Source organism: Amblyomma mixtum, chromosome 1, assembly GCF_055824585.1.
Source record: "Amblyomma mixtum isolate Tamu chromosome 1, ASM5582458v1, whole genome shotgun sequence".
Classification (NCBI taxonomy): Eukaryota; Metazoa; Arthropoda; class Arachnida; order Ixodida; family Ixodidae; genus Amblyomma; species Amblyomma mixtum.
This window is the reverse complement of record NC_143012.1, coordinates 167,727,842-167,751,976: the sequence shown is the minus strand read 5'-3', so window position 1 is coordinate 167,751,976 and position 24,135 is coordinate 167,727,842.

Below are 24,135 nucleotides of genomic sequence, written 5' to 3'. Positions count from 1 at the left end.
CATTTTCCCTATTCAACGCTTCACGTTTCATTCATTACTCAGCAAGAAGAAAGTCTCCACTCTCTATAGGGTGACCGGCAGCGAACTGTTCCCTAAGCGCAGAGCCGCGCCACACGAGTGCGTCCTGGCATGACCCTGCGAAACGTGGATCAACCGCCAAGATCCGCAGGCTGGAGTCGCAGACCTGTAAAATGATTACAATGCGCGCATAAATTTCGTTCTACCTTCAAAAATACGAGCCTTATGTTCGCACTGACGAAACTGTGCTTACCACCATCGCGTTGAAAGCGTAGTAGCATTTCCGGCATTAGTACCTCTGCGCCTCCCCGTTGTCCCCTCGTCTCTTTTTGTGTCGTGAAATCATTTGCGCCTAGGTGGGCTTTTTCCCAAGTTTCTAAACAATACCTCTGTTTCTCCGCTGGGGGCAGGTAGGGGCCGACGATGGCGATGTATGTGCCATCAACGCACTCGTCGATACCGACAATTTGGCCGCGCCGCAAGAATCCTTGCTTCACTGCTGCTCGCTCCGATGGAGTGTGACGAAAGCAGACCCATTGTTGCCGTGTCCCGACTCGCCCGATAGCCACGGCGGCATCGCGTACGCAGCGTCTCACAGACGCCTCCGATAGCGAGATGGTTCACAGCATCAATGTTGAGCTCTCTGAGCAGAGACACGGCGGTGACTTTTCTACAGGGAACTTTCATGTGCCCAACATAAATTCAACATGGCATGTTGAACCTGCCCACTAATTGCAACAGGAATTCAACATGGAAACAATTTAACTGGCACTGAGAATGCTCAGCTCTCGCATGGTGGCCGCTTTTCCGTTGAGTTTCCACTCGGCCTCAATAATTCTCTAACACTAGGCCATCCTGGCCCAAAACAAAACCAGTCTGCTCGTAAAAACTTCCACATTGTCTCAAGAAGCATTTTGTAAGGGGCGGCCGCTCAGCGAGACCACTAGTCTATCGCCGCAGCCAACACGCCTCGTGTTAAACTGCACCACACTATCACGCTGTGCATTGCAGAGATTCGTCTTCATCAACTTCCATCTGCTCTGTCTCGTGGCACTGCCTGCTTGCCGTCGTCTTCTACGTAGCAAAAGTCCGTGCTTTCGCTTCGATTCGAATGTAGAAAACATTCTCTGCAGCGTTTTCCTCCATCAGTCTAGAAAAATAACACAGAAGTAAAATAGAACAGAAGTAGATTCCCTGTTCTCTTGACCGACCACCGACGCAGGTGCAGAGCCTTTGTTAAACAGTTGCATTCCAAAACACACCAGGCACATTGTGAAATTAACATTTATTTCGTTGCATAAAAACACAAAAATAATCCGATACAGTTGGCGTCGCCATATGACACGTCATTAAGCTTGCTGCAGGCTTGTAGTGAGTACATTTATTGTTACGGGATCACGGCATACAGCAGTGGCTCTCGGTCCCACCGGGCACCTTCATCTGAAAAATGTAAATTACGAGCAGGAGTCATTTTTAAAAGCCTTACATCAAAGCTGTGCGAATAGGCATAACGCGTGGAAGCGGCAGAGCGACGAAATTACGAACACGAAACGAAAAGGCACCCGCAGCTGTGCGGTGTCACTGCGCGTTGAAGATCCCCAGGTGGACTAAACTAAAAGAAAATTCTTGGATCGTATCTTTTAAACCATGGCACTATCCAAACAACTGATAAGGTTAAATATCTTGGTGTTATACTCACAGCATCCCTCGACTGGACAGCTCATGTTGACATGATAACTGGCAAATCTTCTCGTCTTTTGTATCTTTTCCAACGAAATTTCAAAAGCTCTCCCCAGGTACTAAAAGAAACATTATATTTAACAAATGTCAGGCCAGTATTAGAATATGCATGTGTAGCATGGGACCCTTTCACGGGTACACTCATTGACAAGTTAGAATGGGTACAGAAACGCGCTGCAAGGTTTGTGACTGAAAATTTTAATTTTCATATAAAGAGCTCCGAACTTCGCGACAGTATAGGTTGGAAGACTTTAGCCACCCGAAAAAAAATCTTCAGGCTGAAATTCTTGCACAGTATTTACAATGATTGTACCGGTAATAATAAACACACTTATCTAAAGCAGCTATATTACATTTTGGAGAGACTAGATAACACGAAAAAGATTAATAGTTATCAATGCCGCATTAATGTATTTAAGTATTCGTTTTTCCCTAACACAATCCTGGGCTGGAATAAGCTTCCGAATGATGTGGTTTGTGCACCTGTTTTCGAAAGTGCTGTTGAAGCGATAGTGTGATGTATTTTTTTTTCCAGGTCTCGTGTGTATACCAGCACTGTGCCATCACTCATACTAGTTGTAAACTCATTTAGTCTTCTTTTAATATGTTGTGTTATCCTTGCTGACATGTTTTCCAATATCTTCTTTGCATGTGTTATTGTATATAGTGATAACCCCCTACAATAATGCCTCATGGGCGCTGTAGGTACTTTCAATAAATAAATAAATTACGGAGGGCTCCACTACTGCACCTCTTTCTCGTTTCACTTCCACCTTCCTCCGTTCCCTTCCGGCGCGGTTCACGTGTCCACCGAGATATGAGATAATAACTGCGGCTTTTCCTTCCGTCAACAACCAACTTTAAAATGCTTCTACGAACCTCGCATGGGGAACATACAATACCAGAAGATAGAGATCTCCTAGCAACTTTCAAGCATTCCTACATTCCCCGATATAATTCCATGCCCGCGAAAAACTAGATGGACAGCCGACTACGCATCTTCTTCCACATAAATATTTCATACAGGGGAGGCCACAGCACGGTCTCCAAGCGAAACGCTGACAGAATGTCGCCTGCGATTTTGAGAACAAATGCGGGTGTCAAATACGTGTTTTCTGTAGCGCAGAGGACGCAATTTTCGACGCACAAGTTTCTGGTTTGAGACCTTTTAGTTCTACGCGTTCTCTTTTATGCGGGAGTCTTGAAAAGCGCACTCCTGGGCTTTCACAGAACGCTTGCTTTCGACGCGTTTGGCCATTCTTTCAAGTTGGCCACAAATTGCTCCACCGCCAACAAATGAATCAAAACAAATTAAGAATTATTGGTGTCAGCAAACCACGACCTCCTCGTAAGACTGAAAGCAAAACTAACCGCGTGAAAAAAGGGCACCCTGGCTAACTCCCCACTATCTGAAACCGACCTGCAAGGTCGGCCTGCTATGTCTAATGTGCTTGCAAAGCAGCGTATAGTTTGACAAAAAAAAAGCATTTTCAACTTGCCACTGTAAGAAACAACAAAGAAGCGTCTCTTCACCGTTGAAGAGTCAATGCGAAAACACAGCCGGCGGGCCCTGGCTAACTGCCCTTTTCGGGACACCGGCCGTCTCGTCCGGCGTGCTCAGTCGAAATTGCTTGCGATTAAGCAAAAAGAAAAAAAAAACACACCTCGCCACTGTCAGAAACCGCAGCTATGGCATGAACCGCGCCACAACAGCCGGTAGGCCACAAAGCATGCGTGCCATTTCATGAACTTTGGAGTTCGAGATACCGGCCGGCGCGGTCAGCCTTACTTGAAATGCAGCGGAATTCGGCGCAAAAAAAAAAAATTCCCACCTAGCTGTCGTCAGAAACTGCAGTAGTTCCGCATCAAAGACCAAAACAGATGCAAAAAACTATGGGGTCACTTTGGCAGCCTAAAGTGCGCTAGGCGAAAGCCTTCGTCGCGCTACTTCGACGAACCACCTGGCGCAGAATCGCTGCACCGCTTGGGACCCATCCTCCTCCACTAGGTGCCGCACACCGACTGACGATGAAGCGGCGCTCGACGCCGCCGCGCCGACAGCTCCACCTGTCGACGAAGATGACGTCACCTTTTGGCTGTTGCGCTTGTCGATCAGTCACCCAAGGCGCTGGATGTAACGCCGGACGGACGGGAGAATGAGCCACTAGAGAGTTTTAGCGGAGCGGGTTTAAGGCCGTTGTACGATCGTTTTTCGGGCGGATCCGCCAGCGAGCGAACCGCTCGCTTTCAGCCTCCGCTCGGGCGTGGGGCGGAATGGTGTACGATCACTTTTGCTGCTGGCGGACGAGACGGATGGTTCGAACGTTCCGACTGGCGCTCCCGGCAGTGCCGCCCGCCTAATCGCCTGCAGCGGTACAGGCATGTCTTTATAGCGAAACACGCAGATATCTTGCGGTAGAAATTACCCATATTAAATGCGGCTTATTCAAGACAATATCCGTTGCGTCAACGTTTCTTTTGCTGCGGGATTTTCGTCGAAGGTAGACGTGTGGTCGGCTGCGATTCGGGCTGGAACGGCACGAATCTCGGTTCAGACGACCCTGACGGCCGCGAAACAATTCGCGACAAAACTTTGCAAGATCGAAGGCGAGTCTGCTCATCTGAAGCGATGCCTTCGAAAACGATACGTGTTTGGATCATTTCTACCCAAGAGATTGAAAACCGCGTCACATCGCGTCCCCGTTCGACGATACGTTCTCACAACGGACCGTGATTTCCGGTCCCAAAATAACATAATGGTGCCTGCTCTGAAAGTTACGCTGCCCTGTCGATTTCACTGCGACGACGCGACTCTTACTGCGAATTCTCGATCGGGCAACACTGCAGTACAGGCTGCTAACCGTCCGTAATTACTATTGGCATAATCCCACTTTTTAAAATAGTTACGATTGCATACTTAAAATTTTTAGTCAGTTATTCAAAATAGCACACTTCAGTGTTTTTGCATTGCTGACAGAGAAAAAAATAATTGCACTTGCAGCCTTTCCCAAGCAATTTGCACAGTCACTGTAATATGTAAACGGCCTTCTCCTTGGCTCCCTATACTGTTACTGCAAAAGACATGCTTACCCATTCAATATATAAGGTGCGTGCGCGCGTGGGGGGGTGTGTGTTAATGGTGCATGCGTTTAACATTTAGAACTTAGCACAACACTGCTGTCAAACACAAATGCTAATGGACATGAGAAGTTATGTTTCCAGCTAATTGGAACATTAAAACAGTTGTAATTAAAGCAGTTATGCACTTCACAGAACAGTGAAAATGCAACAATAATGATTTATTTTTGTCTTGTTTTTCACGCCATTATTAAAGCCAACATAGAAATAGCACTCTGTGGCTGCAAAGGCGCTTAGACGTGCATCACTGGGCTAATAGGGCATGGCTTTGTTCTGCACAGTGACAGCAGGCCATCAAGTTGTGGTTTAGCATTACTTCCTGAGCTCATATTGCAGTTGCACAAGCCAGAATGCAGTGTTGAAAACAACTATGGGAAGTTCTTCTGAAGGCCATGTCATTGTTGCCTTGTACAAAACAAGCTGGCATATACTCTGTGCAACTCCAAAGCATAAATATAAATATAATGAGATGTCGGAGCCAGTAAACTGAATTACAGGTGCAGTAAATGCAAGAACCAATATGAAGGGTTTACATGGCCACGGCTCCCGGCTTAGGCTGAGAAAGAATACTTTTATAGTCAGGAGAACAAGGTACGATGGCCATATTATCTGGTTATCTCGAGCAAACACTAACACCTCAAGTAGAATTTGTAAAATTGGATTTTGCAGTAAGGGAGCTATGATGCCGTGGTATAAAATGAAATTACAAATATGCCGTTTAAGTATGGGACAGGTATATATGCATATGTTCTCTGATACAGCCTTAAATCAATGTCTAAAGTTATTTTCACTGATCAGTAAAATGTAGAATGGCTGAATGTAACGATGACCACTTCCCAAGGTAGCAAGAAAAAGTGAACATTGCTAACTGTTAAGTGATGTTCATACCACTTAACATATGCTGAATTTTAGAGTGCTATTAGTTACTGACTATCAACATGCTCAGGAAAATAAACCTATACCACTGCCAGTCTGCTTTCAAAAAAAGAAATTAACTGAGGCATTGACAGGCAACACAAATTTGAAAAATGGCAATATAAAGTTAGGCCGAAGAATGCCGAAGAAAAACAGAAAAGCAGTGCTGGCTTTTGTCGTTTCTTGCATCTCTATACTGCAACTTTAAGTTGACAGCTTTTGTGTTTAAGATGAACCAGCAGTCCTGTAAACACTATCCTGAATATATAAAAGTCACATGCATATGTATGCATTTGCAGCATTCTCACTGAGCCATGTTATGAAGTCGATGTTTTGCTTAGCTGAAGATACGATAAGAGAGAAGCGCCAAGGAAAGACTGACACAGATAGGCACAGTACTGCATGCTTAGCTTTTCAGTGCACGAGTTTAGCTGGCTAGACCTAGCTTGTGCAGTGTGCTAGTTAGCCTAAATGCAACTGTATACCGTCCGACAAAACTGTTGTGTAAATCTGCCCCAATATTACTCGAAATAGATTGTGAGTATAGTTCTTACACATAAGATAGCATTGTATTGGTTTAATGAGCTGAGCAAGTGGCTAAGCGCTTTATTACAATAACTTATTTTAACATTTATTATACCTGAACAGTACTAATTTATACTAATAAGAAGTAATTAACCATTAACATCCAAGTACAGCCATACCGCAACAAAGGAAAACTTTGTAGGTCTTCTTTGTAGCCTTATGGCTTCACTTGAGTGGATGCTAATAATTACTCCCTTATCACAAATCTTCACCTTGGGGTATTTACCTAATTCAGTGGATGAACATCATCATTTACTGCATGGATTTCTGCAGTGACTAGCTCAAAGGACAAGAGGTTAGTAAGCCCTGTGAGTTGGAAGGCCATTCCAGCCTTTTGTGGCAAAAACAAAAATGAATCTTGAAATGCAGTGGCATGCGCTAACCGAGGCACAACACTGCTTGTGCGACTAGTGCAGAAGGAACCATGACTCAGAACAGAGTAGTTGGTTATGTGACAATAAACAGGTAAAAAAAATCGGCAGTTTCTAAATGACATGCAGAAATTTGAAGATTCACTTTTAGTGCTGTTACACTGGACCTTCAAAAATAGTCTCAGAGAATAAAACAAGTGCCTCAGGTATGAACTAATTCCAGGATTCTAGTTAAGTTAGATTTTGTGGCATGTGCCATTCGAATACACAAGCTGATGCCACACAGGGGATTTGAACGTAAGCAACTTGGAAAACGGTGATACTAAGGACACGTCGAGTGTAAATATGATGGGTTGTGGGTGGGTGTATGAGGATTATTAGGTATTTGAACCAGTATACACTTAATATACCTTTATCGGAATGCCTTATAAGTTGGCAAAATGTAATACTGACAATAAAAACAATATTAGTGCATTCCTAGCAACATTAGCAAACAGGCCAACGCAGGGCATGCTAATTGTTATTTTGGAGAACTGAAATCCTGGTATTGATTGCAATATGGCAGACCCCATATGGCTGTCAGTGAAGGCATGTGACAAAACACTGAAGGGACGGTAATAATGCAAGTAATAAAAAGCTGAGGCCCAAATGAGTGCCTTGGCGAACGTCCTAGATTGCAGGAAAAGGCGAGATACATAAGAATTGGCAAGGGAAATCTGCGAAGGCTGGCTGTTTAAGCTTGGATCCAGTTTAGAGCTACTGGATGCAAGTTAAAGCACGAGAAAACCAGCCTCACATAAATATGGGAACCACATGCTTTTTCAAAGCAAAGAAGAAAAGCATCATAGGGGGATGTTGCAATCAAGGTGCAGGTCGTGAAGAACAAGAAAAAGTTGGCTATTGCAGAAATGTCTTCTAAAAGCTTGCCGATTTGAATCAAACAACTTAATGGGCCAAAACAATCTAGCAGGGTCAAGAGTATGAAGTGTGTTTGGTGATTTGCAGCACATGCCAATAACACAAATAGGGCCATAGGTGCTGGGTGATGAAGGGTTATAAACAGAGGGGCCAGGCTATAATAAGGCAGGAAGCTATCTGTACAGCATGCACTGGATATGCCTATACAACCTGCTTCTTTTCCCGTTGTTGCTTTATGTAAATTTCACTGGACTTGATTATAGCGTACTGGGGGGTGCACCGGTGGCAAGTTGGCATGTCGAAACTGTGCTAAGGGACGACGACAGAGCAAAAATTGCTACCCTGTGCAGTGATGTTGTTACCATCGTGTTTGTTCCTAGCGTAGCTTTACCAGCTCCAGAGGCCTTATTTTGCAGTATGCAAGTAGTCATGTCTGTAGCAAGCAGTCACAGGCAAATGAAGGTGGTAGCAGACAGACATATGCAAGTGCATCGACGAGATCTTCTCAAAGCTTCGAGAATGTCTTGTTAAACAAACTGCTGCGCCTGACCGAGAAAGCGCCGCTGAACAACCGCTTAACACTAATAAAGCAATTTCGCGAGCAATTCTGCAACAATAGCATTGCGAACACATCCAGTTTCGTACCACTGATCCCCGGATCGAAAAGGACCATGAGCAAAATCAACAACAGACACTGTCATTGCCTATGAGGTGCTTCGAGACCACTGTATTTTTCTGATTGCAGTGGAAACAAACATCCCACTTAAACTGAATACTGCCAAGGATTTGTCAATATTGACTTAACACTGCAAAGAAAAAAGATAAAAAAGCAATGGCAAAGGTTTTCTCATTATTTTTTTTCTTCTTTTTCATCAAGACTCGTTATGCTCAACTTGCTCTGTGGACAGTTTTGATTGCGTAAGCTGCTGCCACACTTTTTTTTTCTGCGCTACATCAGTTGAAATGGCCGCCGCGGTGGCTCAGTGGCTATGGTGCTCGGCTGCTGACCCAAAAGACGCGGGTTCGATCCCGGCCGCGGCGGCTAGAATTTCTTTGGAGGAGAAATTCTAGAGGCCCGTGTACTGTGCGATGTCAGTGCACGTTAAAGAACCCCAGGTGGTCGAAATTTCCGGAGCCCTTCACTACGGCGTCTCTCATAGCCTTAGTCGCTTTGGGACGTTAAACACCACAAAACCAAAAAACCATCAGTTGAAATGCTCATAAAAACAGACATGAGTTGGCACATATTAGAGATTTGTACACTGTCAATCAGTCGTGATTTAAAAGCGGCAATGATTCTTGTTTGTAATCGCGTAATAAAATGTTGTTACAACCTAAACCGAAATGGCTAGAGGAAGTGTCACTTACCCATTCATCACGCCGGTATGTTTATTGAAGGCAAATGTGCGCACAGCCGGCAGGAAATAAAAAGAAATGACGCTCCCGAAGATACATTTGCACTGCACCGATGTTTTCACACAAGTTACACAGTTTCTCCGGCGAGTCGTAACCCGAGCACCCATCATCACAAAACATACTGAATGGAGCACCAAACCGCAGAAGAATGGCGGCATCGCTGTTGTCGCCGCAAAATAGTCCTACGGCCGTGCAGCCAAGCTCGCGTCGCGTCACGTCGCACACACGGCAATTCTCAAGCACAGTGCCAACACGAATCGCGAACAAAATGGTAACGAATGCGTAGCCAGCAACAACGTCATGTGCACTCTTCGATCGCGATCACTGCAACCATCGCAACGAATGCGACTAGCTGCACAACGCCACGTTCATTTCAGCATTCGGAAAGAACGGCGTGCGTAGTGAGCTCTCGAAGGTGCACATTTCACTGCCTTGACGTAAAAGCACTCGCTTCGGTCGCAATCACTTTCACTACGCGGACACTAGTCACTGTGCTAGGCAGCTTATGCACGCACAGAAGTTCACCATGAGCAGATGTTGCTCGCCGCTGTGCGTGATCATCCTCGCAGGAATTAGGAACGCTTGCAACAACTACAAACAGCTCCATACAGGGTCTGTTCTGAAAGTAGTAGGACTGGTTTTTTCCTGGGCGAACGGGCGGACGAGAGGTGGTCTGCGCGCGCAGGATCGTTGAAGGGGGATATTGGGAATGGTGGAGAAAATCGGCAGTCGGCTCTCGGCCGTTGAAGAGAGGAGGTCGCTTGTACTGTTAACCCCTGTCGAAACGTCTCGTCACGCAGAATCATCGAGCGTTTACTGGATCAGCGATACGCGATCAAATTTTGAGTAAATCTAGGTAAAACGGGCAAAGAGACTCACAAGATGATTAAGGAGGCCTACGGTGACGCTTCCATGTGTAGATGAGGTGTTTTTGAGTGGCACAAGCTGTTCCGAGAAGGTAAGCAAAGAGTGGAGGAAGACGACCGCTCCAGACGCCCTTCGACCAGCAAGACCAACGAAACTGTGTAGCGAGTGAAACATTAACTTAACAATGATCGTAGAATGAGTATCTGAATGATTGCTGACGACTTGAGCATTCCTCAAACCCAAGTTTTTGAGATCGTGACAGAAAACTTATCCATGAGGAAAGTGTGCGCAAACGGGTCGTCGCAGACCCGTCCTTGGATCTGTTTCCCAACAATCCTGACGCGCTAGCCTTCAACTCTTCGTTGCCAAGTTGCGTCGTCTGCTTGAATCAAGTGGTGGCGCTGGGAGACTTCGCTGCAAACAAGGCATCCGGAGGAACATCGACAACGACAAGTGCGGCGCTGACGTCGGCAACAAAACCGAGCAACCCGAGCATCGTTGTCAGTGGGCGTGGAAGCACCGCAGCAGCAATGGCCTCACGCTGGCCTCTGTTCCTTGTGCAGTTTCTCGGCGCTTTCTTGGACCCCTGCCGGTATGGCCCTTCATCGGCTCCGGCCTGCGGGAGCGTCGTCGCAGACCCGTCCTTGGATCTGTTTCCCAACAATCCTGACGCGCTAGCCTTCAACTCTTCGTTGCCAAGTTGCGTCGTCTGCTTGAATCAAGTGGTGGCGCTGGGAGACTTCGCTGCAAACAAGGCATCCGGAGGAACATCGACAACGACAAGTGCGGCGCTGACGTCGGCAACAAAACCGAGCAACCCGAGCATCGTTGTCAGTGGGCGTGGAAGCACCGCAGCAGCAATGGCGTCACGCTGGCCTCTGTTCCTTGTGCAGGTCAGTCAACTTCCTTATGAATGTTTTAAATCTGATGACCGGTGTTTAGTTGTGCTTCCACGCCCAGAAGCAGTGCTGCAACCCTTCAGTGTTCTTCTTTTGTTGATATGTGGTGATATAGAAAGTAACCCTGGTCGTGGAAATGCTTCGCTCCCGGAAATTTCGAAAATCCTGGATGACATACGTCAAAGGTCCATTCGCATAGAAGCAGCCCAGGCTACAATGTCTGACGACTTATCCGAGTTGAAGCGAGACCAACAGGCGGCAACACGCGATATTGCCGATATCAGAAAGCGTCTCGAGGCTGTAGAAAACGTAGCGACTGGTTTTGAAAACTTGCAACGGGATCTTTGCGATACACGTAAAGCACTTGAACTTGTGCAAAAGGAAACACATGCTTTGCGTGCTCGTTTAGATGATAGCGAGGACCGCTCACGGCGTGACAACCTTATCTTTTATGGATTTTATGATAGCTCTACCGAGACTAACGAGCAATGTGAAGAAAAAGTTCTTAACCTAATTGCTGAAACATTAGAACTCTCTTTAACGAGTGACTGCATTGCTCGTGCGCACAGAATCGGTAGATTCGACGAGAACAAAACCAGGCCCGTGATAGTAAAATTCGCCGCGCATAAAACCAAGGTGCAGGTGCACTCAAAGCGATCGATGCTGAAGGAAAAGGAAGTATCTATGAGTGAAGATTTTTCTGCGGCGACACGTAAGGCGAGAAAGCGGCTAATTGACTATGCGAAAGAGTTTGATTTAAAAGTCAATTTAAGGCACAACAAACTAATTGCCAATGGCAAATGCTATGGATATAATGCGGAAACTGACCTAGTGTTCGAAATTGGACCTGCTCTTAACAGTGAACCCATTCAGTCTCCGCGCTCCCTTCGCTCTGGTCGAACTCTAGCTGGTACTGGAACGTAGGGGCCCGCCAGGGGTGGTGGTACTGCCATTGAGAACATTGGTCTGAGTGTGGTTTTTACTAACATAAGAAGTCTTTTGCCCAAAAGAGATGACTTGAGTGCATTGATAAATGATTGTAGCGCTGATATTAATGCCTTAACAGAGACATGGCTGTCTGATAACGTGTTCAACAGTGAACTATTTTTTTGTGAAAAAAATTACAACATATTTCGATGTGACAGATATGAAAGGCAAGGTGGTGGTGTTTTACTTGCTGTCAACGACCGAATTGAATGCTTTCGTGTTGCCGTAGTGACTAGTTTAGGAATTTTGTGGTGCTGTATAACTTTCCGTTTTAAGAAAATTGTTATTGGTGTCTGCTATCGACCACCGTCAAGCCCCATTAGTTTCTGTGAAGATTTACACGACTGCCTCAATACAATTTCTGTGCGCTTTCCGGATGTGAGCATTTTTCTTTTAGGAGATTTCAACTTCCCAGACATTGAGTGGAATCATGATAGTCCAGTCTTTCTTTCTTCGTGTTCCAATTCTAACCACTTCCTTCACATATGTTCCGATTTCGGATTATCGCAACTTATTGAGCTCCCCACACGTGTCACTGCCACTGCCTCATCCCTTCTTGATCTCATCCTCACATCATCTCCAGACATCGTGTCTTCTATCATTCATTTGCCTGGGTTAAGCGATCACATGATAATCAACTTTAACCTCTCTCTACCCCTATCCCGCTCACGTAAGCAGTTCAAATACATCAGAGATTACAGCAAGGCTGACTTCCAGGCTATTAATAACAATATGTCTTTATTTTTAGATGAATTTTTGAGTGTTTATCTCGTCCGTAGCGTACATCGTAACTGGGAGATCTTCAAATCTAAAGTTTCTGACCTCGTAAATAAATACATACCAATCAAAAAGGTATATAGCAACAGTGCTGCACCCTGGTACAACAGGTATCTTAATAGGCTTTCCAATAAGAAAAAAAGACTTTTCAGGACAGCTCGCTTCACACACTCTGCTGTCAGGTGGTCCGCGTATAAAGCCGCTGCAGTCGCTTATTCAAAGGCATTAAAATCAACCAAATTTAGCTTCTTTAATCAGACTCTTCCAGCTATGCTAAGCAATGACCCGAAGCAGTTTTGGAACACAGTGAAAGGCAAAGAAAATACCACCATACAACTATTTACCCCGGATGGGGATCCAGTTCCTGACCACCTGTGCGCATCGCTTCTCAATAGCACTTTTATCAAAGCCTTCTCTAGCCCCACCGACACTTCCGTCCTACCTTCGCTCATAGAATATCACTTTCTACCAATGGATCCCATCGTCATCTCCTCAGAAGGAATTCGTGGCATTATTAACCAACTTAAAACGTCATCCTCTTGTGGTATCGATGGTCTCAGTACTAAATTCTTGAAAAATACCGTAGAATATTCTTCCATTATTCTACATTGTATTTTTTCACAGTCTTTAAACCATCACACCCTTCCTAATGACTGGCTCACCGGCAAAGTAATCCCAGTGCACAAATCAGGGGAAACGCAAGATCCACGTAATTATCGTCCCATCTCACTTACTTCCGTTCCATGTAAAGTTCTAGAGCACATCATATTTAGTCATCTTGTTGATTTCCTAGAATCAAACCAGTTCTTTACTCCGAAACAGCATGGTTTTCGCAAATTCTTCTCGTGTGAAACGCAGTTAATGATTTTCACTAACGACTTGCATGTTTCTTTAGACTCTGGACTCATTACTGATTGCTTATTCTTAGATTTTACAAAAGCCTTCGATAAAATCAGTCATTCTCTTTTACTTTTAAAACTGAGCCAACTTAACATTGACCCTAATGTACTCAATTGGATTCGTGCCTTTCTTAGTAACCGTACTCAGTTCGTCTTCGCCAATAACCACGACTCATCACCAGTGCCAGTACATTCAGGTGTGCCCCAGGGGTCGGTTCTTGGCCCGTTATTATTTCTAATATACATCAATGACTTACCTTTAAAGATTTCATCTAAGATGTGCTTGTTTGCTGACGACTGCGTAATTTACAGAGTAATTAATAACACTGATGATATTATTCAGCTACAGACAGACTTAAATAAAACTTATGACTGGTGTCAATCGTGGAAAATGGAATTAAACATATCTAAATGCAAATGCATGCGCGTAACCCGTAACCAGCAAACGAGCCCAGATTATTTTATTAACGACACTCAGCTGAATCCAGTCTCGTCTTACAAGCATCTTGGCGTTAATGTTTGTTCTAACCTTTCTTGGAAAGCTCATATCAGGTTCATTACTTCAAAGGCTAACCGCATGCTAGGGTACGTCCGCAGGAATTTTTCATCCTCTCCACCTTCATTGAAAATGCTATTATATACAACACTCATTCGTCCTAAACTAGAGTACGCATGTTCAATTTGGGATCCTGACACCATCACATTAACAAATGAACTCGAGGCCGTGCAGAATCGAAGCGTCCGTTTCATCGTTGGAAACTACCATCGCACTGCCAGTGTAACAAAAATGAAATCTAATCTTAAACTCCCCTTACTCTCCACTCGCCGTAAGCTATCACGCATTTGCCTCTTCCATAAAATTTACTATCACAATCCTTGCCTGAAAGCCATCTGTGTAAAGGCACCATCTTTCATCTCGCCTCGCATAGACCACAATCAAGAAGTAGCTGTTCCACACTGCCGCACAGTGACCTGCTCTAATTCTTTCCTCCCTAAAACATGCCGTGACTGGAATAATCTTTCACCCACAGCCACCTGTGTTAGCGACACTGCGCGTTTTAAAAGCAAATTACTCGCACTGTTAGAATCAGACCAATTGTGATATGTTGTTTACTCATGTATAGACTACATAAGGTTTCTTTTTTTGTAATCCTTTTATTTATTTCTTTTTACTCCTGTACTTTTGTTCTCAATGTTTTCGTCCTATGTCTCTAGGATCTTTCAATATTGTTCGTATATATAGCCCTGTTTTTGATCTATGTATTGTTTTCTTCACTGTCCCACCCCCTCTGTAATGCGAAAGCCCTGAGGGTAAAATAAATGAAATGAAATGAAATGAAATGAAAGTTGGTGCCGGGAGTGTTGTCAGAGGTGGAAAAGGCCAACAGGTAGGATCTTCTTCATCATGTGAATGAGGACCCCGATTTTTTTGCCCAGCACAAGGCGGCAACGCTGCCTCAGCCCCCCTACAGTCTCGACTTGGCCCCTCCAGACTTTTTTCCATTCCCGAGAATAAAATCGACGCTCAAGGGGAAACATCACGGATCGGTAGAGGTGGTTCAACAGGCCGTGACGAGGGAGCTAAACAGCATTCCGGTCCAGGCGTTCCTGCAGGCGTACGAAAACTGTAAAACTCATTGGCAGCAGCGTGTAGGTGTTGAAGGGTGCTACCTTGAAAAATTGTAATCGTTTGTACTATTCTCTTGAATAAATTTTGTTTAAAAAAATGGGTCCTACTACTTTCAGAACAGACCATGTATAAACACTTCGTGACACCGCCAACGCGTAGGTCTTGCGTCGGTTTGAAGAGGCGCTCTGTCAACTACATCAGCGTCGATTTCAAATCGGGAAACTCGCTGCTCGCCGCTGGTGCACGCGGAGAAGTTCGCAGTCGCTCTTAACACTCGTAATATCAACATGTCGCCAATATAGTATGCCTCGCGGCATAGCTACCACCACTACAGCCACGACCTATGCCTCGCTCCCCAGTTAAGTCGATGGACGGTCATCTTGCCCCGGCAGGAGCGGATGCCTACGTAACGTAAAAAGCAGCCAAGAACAGGATTGATCTGCTTCTGGGATATTGGAGGCAACAGGATTCGAAGAATCTAAAGAAATAAGTTTTGTTTGCGTATACTGCTAAACAGTTGTAAACTGTCGTTCAGTTGTTTATTTGATGTGCGTATTTTGGCATATTCAGGTGGGGCACGGAAGAGGAATATACTGAAAAAGAACAGATCCTGAAGGATTTATCAGATTATGCCCGGGCTGTTAACTACGAGCCCCGCATAATTCCCCGCAATGGGAGCAGTGTTCTTAAAAAGAGGCAGCAACTGGCCAGCAACAGCATTACCTCTGCGAAGAGGTCCGTAATGGATGTAGGAGCAAGTAGCAGCAAGTAGCAGTAAGTACCCTTATAAAAATTTCTATAGACAGTCCATAGACTGTCTATAGACTTTAGTCTATGAAGTCTATAGACTGTCTATAGACAAATCCTTTAGACTGGTCTATAGACAGTCTATAGATTTATGGCCATACACTTTTAGTAGACTTTTGTCTATAGACAGTCTATAGACAAATGTCTACTGAAAGTCTATAGGTCTATAGGAAGTCTATAGACACAGGTCTATAGACAGTCCATAGACGATCTATAGACTTATGGTCATACATTTCCTATAGAGCTGTCTATAGACCGCCTATAGACACTTGTCTATAGACGGACTATAGACGACCTATAGACTTATGGCCATAGACATCCTGTAGATTACTGTCTATAGACAGTCTACAGACAAAAGTCTACTGGTCCAGTAGACATATGTCTATAGACTGTCTATAAACATTCCATAGGTGTGTGGCCTGGCAGTGCTATAGACCTTTGTCTATAGACAGTCTATAGACCTCTGTCTACTAAACTATTAGTAGACCATTATCTATAGACTGCCTATAGACTGTCCACAATCATTGAAAAAGGTCACCAGACAGAGTTCAAACATGAAACAATCAATATACTTACAAATTTAGTTTATTTCCAAGCTATCCAGGCTGGGAATATGTAATACATGCACCATAAGAATGCACCACAGTAACATAAAAGTTGAAAGTAACAGTCCGGCTAGTTCGTCAGAAGCATTCTTGTGGCCTGTGTCTGCAGTAAATCATCCGGGCATGTTCACCTGTACAGCACAAAGGAAAAAAATAATATAAGAGGAACTGAAAAAAAAATTCCCATTCCATCTCTACACATGTGCTTTACAATGCAAGGCATATCCTGGCTATGCCATTCTAGAAAGGCAACCTTGATCTTTTGGTTTGGTTTTATGGGGTTCAAAGACCCAAGGCGACACAGGCTACGAGACGCTGAAGTGAAAGGCTGGGGAATAATTTCGGCCACCTGTGCAGAGTACAGAGGCCTTCAGCATTTTGCTTCTATTAAAATGCGACCGCCTTGGCCGGAATCGAACCTCAGGTCGCCATACGAACTTTCATGTCGAACTTTCAATCTTTCAGTTTGCCATACGAACATGATAGCCACTGAGCTATCACGCCGGCTCAATCATTTCAGTAAATACACGACAGATTATAAGTGTTGTAATAAAACATTGTAACAAAGACCCCTAATCCCTGGAGCACTCTACTCTGAATCCAGTATTGATATTGATTTCTGTATGGCAATACTGTTACAGCCAATACTGATCTCTTTATGGCAATCCTTTTACACTATTTGTAACAGAAGACTTCGAACAATTGTGCCACATATCTGCATTGACTCGCAAGGAGCTGTTAAGAATGCCACCTCCATAAAATACAGATTCAGTGCACCTTACAGAGGGATCCAAAAAGGAGAATATTGCAGCATTTATTCTTATAACCGCTATAGAAGAAGCGCTTCAGAATACCCTGCGTGAATTAAGCCTGGTACACCCGGCGAAATTTTTATCTGGCTCGGGTGTTGCATCGCTAAATGCACCTTGTAAAAAAGGTGCCCTTCGGCTACACTGCTGGCATATTCATGCTGTAATTTAACGAGTGAAATGTCATTTCGTGGTTCCTTTTTGTTCATATAATGTTAGAGTGCAGTACTTGCGTGTTTAGATCAACGTTATCAGAAACATTCGTCTGCCGCTACGAACAGCTGAAACAAGCGGCATACGCAGCAATGGATCTGGTCCATATGGCCTCATCCTCTGGGTAAAGTACCACTCCTTTCATGGCGGACAAGTCGTTTACCCAGATTAGTGCAAATGCGCCACCAGAACCATTGCTGCGTATTCCGCTTGTTTCGGCCCTTCGTAGCGGTAGACGATGAATATTTCTGATAACTTTGATCTAAACATGCAAGTACTTCACTCAAACATTATATTAACAAAAAGAAACTATGAAATGCCATCTCACGCGTCAAATTACAACATGAATATGCCAGCAGTGTAGCCAAAAGGCACCTTTTTACAAGGTGCATTTAGCGATGCAACACCTAAGCCAGTTAAAGATTTGGCCGAGTGTACGGGCGCCCTTACTTCATGAACGGCTGCCTTTCCTCGGCTTACTTGTTGGCATTAAATATCTAATTGTATAGACAATCTACGTCATGGTATAACGAAAATGAGCCTGTCAATGCTCCTGAAAACAATATACAGGAGGGTGTTGTAATGGCCTTACGCAATACTTTTTAATTTCCGTAATAGCGAAGGAGGTGGGGGACTCCCGACATAGTTGCGGTCACTAGATGCAGGTCCCCTCAACATGCAATGCAAAAAGAAATTGACATTGCTCTGGACTTAGTCGAAAGTCAGTGTATCGAACATTGTTAGATAAAATTACGATTGTTATAGACTGGTCTATAAAACGGGCACAAGCTATACAAAACCAGCAGGAAGAAGCTACCAGTTCACCACAGATTTGCGCCTATAACTTGAAGCACAAAGACGGAACAGCATACTCGTACATCTGCGCGCGCTCTTAGAAACAAGCGGGTTGCAGCGCTTCCATGCCGCGCTCATTACTCAGAAAACTAATACAGCACACAGAGGCTGCAGCTGCGCCGTTTCAAAAGCAGTCGCGAGGTTGAGACAGCAAATTACTGTCACGATAAAATACCGTCTGAAATCCACTTAGTTTTTCCTTCAAGTGCAACTCCAACAGCGCAGTAAAGAGGTCTGTTTTTTGCATGGAGGCAGCCTAACCCAACGCTGCTAGAAAAATCAGCGAAAGCATTGAACGTGCTCAAAGTAGGAAGTATTTCAATGAAACAATTAACGCCTTCAACAGGCGCAGCTATAATAACACGATAGATTAATTTAATTTTAGGCGCAAATAAGCGGCGAGTCACATCTGTGCACGCGAGAAAGCTGTGCACGCGTGAGCGCGATTCATGAACGAGCCACTCGGAAGGAAATGTAAGCCACCTCTTGTCGAGCCGATCGACCTTTACCCAGCTTTCAAAATCAAGTGCCCGCAAGCCAGCGGCGGCGGCCAACGGCTCTGATGACAGACACGGACTAATCCATACGTGTGCAACGAAGGGGAGATGGGATGGAGCTCGTGGGTTCTTCGCGGTGTTTGAGCACGCCGGCCATTCGCGCCGGCAACGAATTTTATTCACCCATCACACTACAAGCATTCCTCCAGCGCCGCTTGAATACAACTTTGACAAACGTCTCGCGCTCCAGCCTATAGCGTTACAAGACACCTTTGCTGAAACGTCGGCGTCCACGACGCGCACCGAGCGAGCGTCCATACGTAGCAAGCAATGCACACCTCAAAAAGAACAGCACTCCATGGTCCAGACAGGCGATAACATAAACATGTGAAAATAAATGTAATCCACCACTGAACGAGACTGCATGTAAGTACGTTTTCGGAGGTGCAAAGTAAATTGAGCTCACACGGCGCTAACTAACACACAGTTCCATTTCGGCCGTCATTCACAGGCTAAACGACATTTCTGGCCGCGCATCTACCTTGAAACACGAAAAATCTAGTAGACAGCTCGCGAGGAGCGGCTTATCATCAAGGGCATCGCACAGACTGCCTTTCCGCGCGTTAGTAAAGACAGCGGGACAGAGATAAGCGGCATTAGTCGAGAACCCGATGGTTCCGCCTTAGAAACGAAGATAGGACGTTTGTAACTGCGCACATAATCTGTTCTGCACACACAGCTCTGCTTAGAGTGGTTTAGGAGACCAAATGAATAAAATATAAACGTGTAGACTTACCGTAAGCGGACGATGAAGCTGGATTTTGAAGAAAACGTGATCCGCGAAACACACGCCAACGCCATTGATGCAGCCACGCACAGGGTTATTTGCAGCCCGCTTGATTTTCCGCCGTCTCGCGGAGTCGCGGTAAAATGGGTAAAACGTGAAACAGAAATCCATTTCACGGTCGTATCTTTATCGCTCGCACTCTTGCCGTGTGCAGCTTGATCTGATATCCAAGACCACAGAAGGCAATTGGTTTATAAGCTTAAATTCTTCTCTCACCCTCTAAAAATCTTATTGTTTTCGTGAAAACAGAACCGAAATCTAACTTCTTGTCGGTATACGCGCCGCATCTCCCACCGAATAGTATGTGGTACAATTCTCAAACAATAATTATAAGGTTGCATAGCATAACGTCTTTTTTGCGTCTGTCCGTGTTTAGAAAACTGATATACGCCACATCAGCATGTCATCGGCTCGGAAGCAACAGGTGCAAGGGTAGGAACGAAAAAATACTGGCTTTGTGGTTGTTGCGTCGCAGCACTTATTCAAGTGAATACAAACTGCAAAGGTAGAAATGGCAGATGTTAATCGCACAGAGGACCAGGCTCTTTGAGATTAATCTAAGATGTTTCTAAGGGATGGGCGCTTCCTTGAATTCTCACACCCGTATTTCCCCCTTTATCTTCTGGACGTTTTAAAGAGAAATGTAGAACCGCTGATAAAATGTTTCTGATTTCAGCGCGTTGGACAGTAACGATCGAAAGATGGAATGGAATTGTGTAGAGCGACTCCTTTAAGGGACAGCGTATTCGTTCGATGTAGTACAGTTTGCGGGCGCCCTTACTTCAAGAACGGCTGCCTTCCCTCGGCTTACTTGTTGACATTAAATATCTAATTGTATTGACAATATACGTCATGGTAACGAAAAGGAGCTTGTCAATGCTCCTGAAAACAATATACAGGAGGGTGTTGTAATAGCCTTACGCAATACTTTTTAATTTCCGCAATAGCGAAGGAAGTGGGGGACTCCCGACATAGTTGCGGTCACAAGATGCAGGTCCCCTCAACATGCAATGCAAAAAGAAATTGACATTGTTCTGGACTTAGTCGAAAGTCGGTGTATCGAACATTGTTAGATAAAATTACGATTGTTATAGACTGGTCTATAGGCAGTAGGCTATCTATAGTGTACAGTCCTTAGAGGAAAGGAAATTGAGGTAGTTGTAGACTGTAGTCTATAGAGAGTCTATAGACCGTCTATAGACGAAAAGAAATTGAGGCAGCTATAGACCTTGCTCTATAGAGTGTCTATAGACCGTCTATAGACGAAAGGATATTGTGGCAGCTATAGACCTTAGTCTATAGACCGTCTATAGACGAAAGGAAATTGAAGCAGCTATAGACCTTAGTCTATAGGGAGTCTATAGACCGCCTATAGACGAAAGGAAACTGAAGCAGTTATAGACTTTAGTCTATAGACAGTCTATAGACAAAAGGAAATTGAGGCAGCTATAGACCTTAGTCTATAGCGAGTCTATAGACGAAAGGAAATTGAAGCAATTATAGACTTTAGTCCATAGACAGTCTATAGACAAAAGGAAATTGAGGCAGCTATAGACCTTAGTCTATAGCGAGTCTATAGACCGTCTATAGACGAAAGGAAATTGAAGCAATTATAGACTTTAGTCTATAGACAGTCTATAGACAAAAGGAAATTGAGGCGGCTATAGACCTTAGGCTATAGCGAGTCTATAGACCGTCTATAGACGAAAGGAAATGGAGGTAGTTATAGACTTCAGTCTATAGAGAGTCTATAGACCGTCTATAGACAAAAGGAAATTGAGCCAGCTATACACTTTAGTCTATAAAGTGTCTATAGACAGTCTATAGACAAAAGGAAATTTGAGCCAGCTATAGACTTTAGTCTATAAAGTGTCTATAGACAGTCTATAGACAAAAGGAAATTGAGGCAGCTATAGACCTTAGTCTATAGAGAGTCTATAGACAGTCTATAGACGAAAGGAAATTGAGGCAGGTATAGACCTTAGTCTATAGAGGGTCTATAGACAGTCTATAGACGAAAGGAAATTGAGGTGGCTATAGACCTTAGTCTATAGAGAGTCTATAGAACGTCTATAGACAAAAAGAAATTGAAGCAGCTATAGACTTTAGTCCATAGATTTTCTATAGACTGTCTATAGACAAAAGGAAAAGTCTATAGGATGGCTATAGAGTCTATAAAAAGTCTATAGAAAGTCTATAGACCATTTTTATAAGGGTAGCGCAAGGACCGGCTGGTTGCTGCAGCGATTCTTCCCCGGCAGCTTCCCAAAGTTGCGTGTTAGGGACAGTGGATGGTGAATTTTGACGTGTGCGCCCAGTGTAGCAGTTTTCTGCTTTTCATCTTCGCCACGCAAATTTCAAAGTGCACGTAGAACTCGGAACGTGTTATGAGTCTGTCTGCTCGCGCTTTACGTGTTTCTACAAATGAAATACACCAATTAAAGGGCCTCGTCTGTGTCATGCTTACTCTTGACTTCTATCCTTAGTAATTCGACTGACGGATGAAGTATTATTTGTGGTATTCTTTTTAATTTATGTAGCTACACTGCTAGCCTCTTTGAAAGGGTCTGTGGCAGGTTTAGTAAGGTCGCTTTTTTGCAAAGGGAACTGTCACACGGACCTTTCGGAACTGGAAAGAGGCGAAATGGATGACCCCTCGTTAGGATCTGAGACCCGATGCTTCCAGTCAGACGACGATGGGGAGGGGAACGCGGCAGCGCGCGTGGTCGTGGCTACGCTTCGGCGTTTCGGGTCCCTCTTGCCGTTCTCTGCATGCTGTGCTTTAGCCGCGGACGCGTGTATACACGGGTCCGCAGAAACGACGTCGTTTTCAAAAGCCGGCTGCCCTTCACAGTTCGAAGTTGACCCCTTTTCCTCTGCCCGTTGCTAGTTGATCGCCAACCGGTGAAAAAAATGGCCGGCCTCGGCTCCGTGAGGATAAAAGGTGCCTTTGGAGGCAGCTAATGAAAGTACGTCATACTAATAGAAAGTAAGCCAGCCTAACGCAATGGTTCAGAACGTGACATGCAACGATCATACGCGTTATCGACCAACTCGGCGGCACCATGTGCTTAATCAGTAGTGAAATTAGAAGCGCACTGGACCCTGAAACGTATATTTAGGGACAGCTGTGATGTGCACACCACGCTGTCGAGGGATTTATGGAACGCGGCGTGTCGACAGTGGTGCGTCGGACATCGGAGCGCCGTGCGTGCCAGCCCCGCGCTGCGCGTGTGCGCGTGCGAGTGGTGTGCGCGAGGCAGGCACGAGGAGCGTAAGGCTACGTGTCAGGAAACCGAGGTATTGAGTAAGACACCGTGGCACAAGTCTGGTCGTTCAAGCGTGGAAGCGGCAGCTGTCGGACGTTGGGCCCGAGCTGCCGGTGGCTTCCCTTGAATCATCGACTCAAGACCATCGAGTCCGGGTTCAAGCGTGGAAGTGGCAGCTGTCGGACGTTGGGTTCGAGCTGCCAACGACTTCCCTTGGATCACCGACGCAAGACCATTAAGCCTCATCATGCGTGGAGGTGGCAGCCGTCAGACTTCGGGTCTGTGCTGCCGTGGACCTCCCTGAATCAACGACGCAGGCCTACTGCATCCATTTAGAGGTCGGAAGAGGCAGCAGCCAAGGCTTCCTTGGATAGGCTGCACAAGCCTACGGTGTTTGCGGAACGCAGTCTACAGAACCTGGCTACAGTTCTTCTGCTGCAGCTGCCCAGTTCTTGGGGGCGGCTGACAGGAGGTCGTCAGCGTCTCCGGTATCCAGCTCCGTTCCTCATCTCCTGGCTGTCTAGCACCGCCTCTGTGAACGCAACGCCAGCGACGCATCGCAACTCGCCAACCCGCGTCTGTGCTACCTGCAAGGCATTCCCGCTCCACCTGGGACGCTCTGTTAGCCGGTGAACTCTCTCCTTTTTATCTGTTGTGTTTTACGCGTGCCTAGTGTGTGTTTTCCTTATTGTTTTCGTTCCTTTCATTGGCTCCTTTCCTTTAAAATATAAACACGGCTTCGTTTTGTTTTTGTTTGATTCGATTCTTTTGTTCCCCGAACTTGCACGCGAAAGTGTTCCTTGCCGCCGCGGTGGCTCAGTGGCTATGGTGCTCGGCTGCTGGCCCAAAAGACGCGGGTTCGATCCCGGCCGCGGCGGCTAGAATTTCTTTGGAGGAGAAATTCTAGAGGCCCGTGTACTGTGCGATGTCAGTGCACGTTAAAGAACCCCAGGTGGTCGAAATTTCCGGAGCCCCCCACTACGGCGTCTCTCATAGCCTTAGTCGCTTTGGGACGTTAAACCCCACAAAACCAAACCAAGCGAAAGCGTTCCCCTTCACCAGTCGGGGACGCG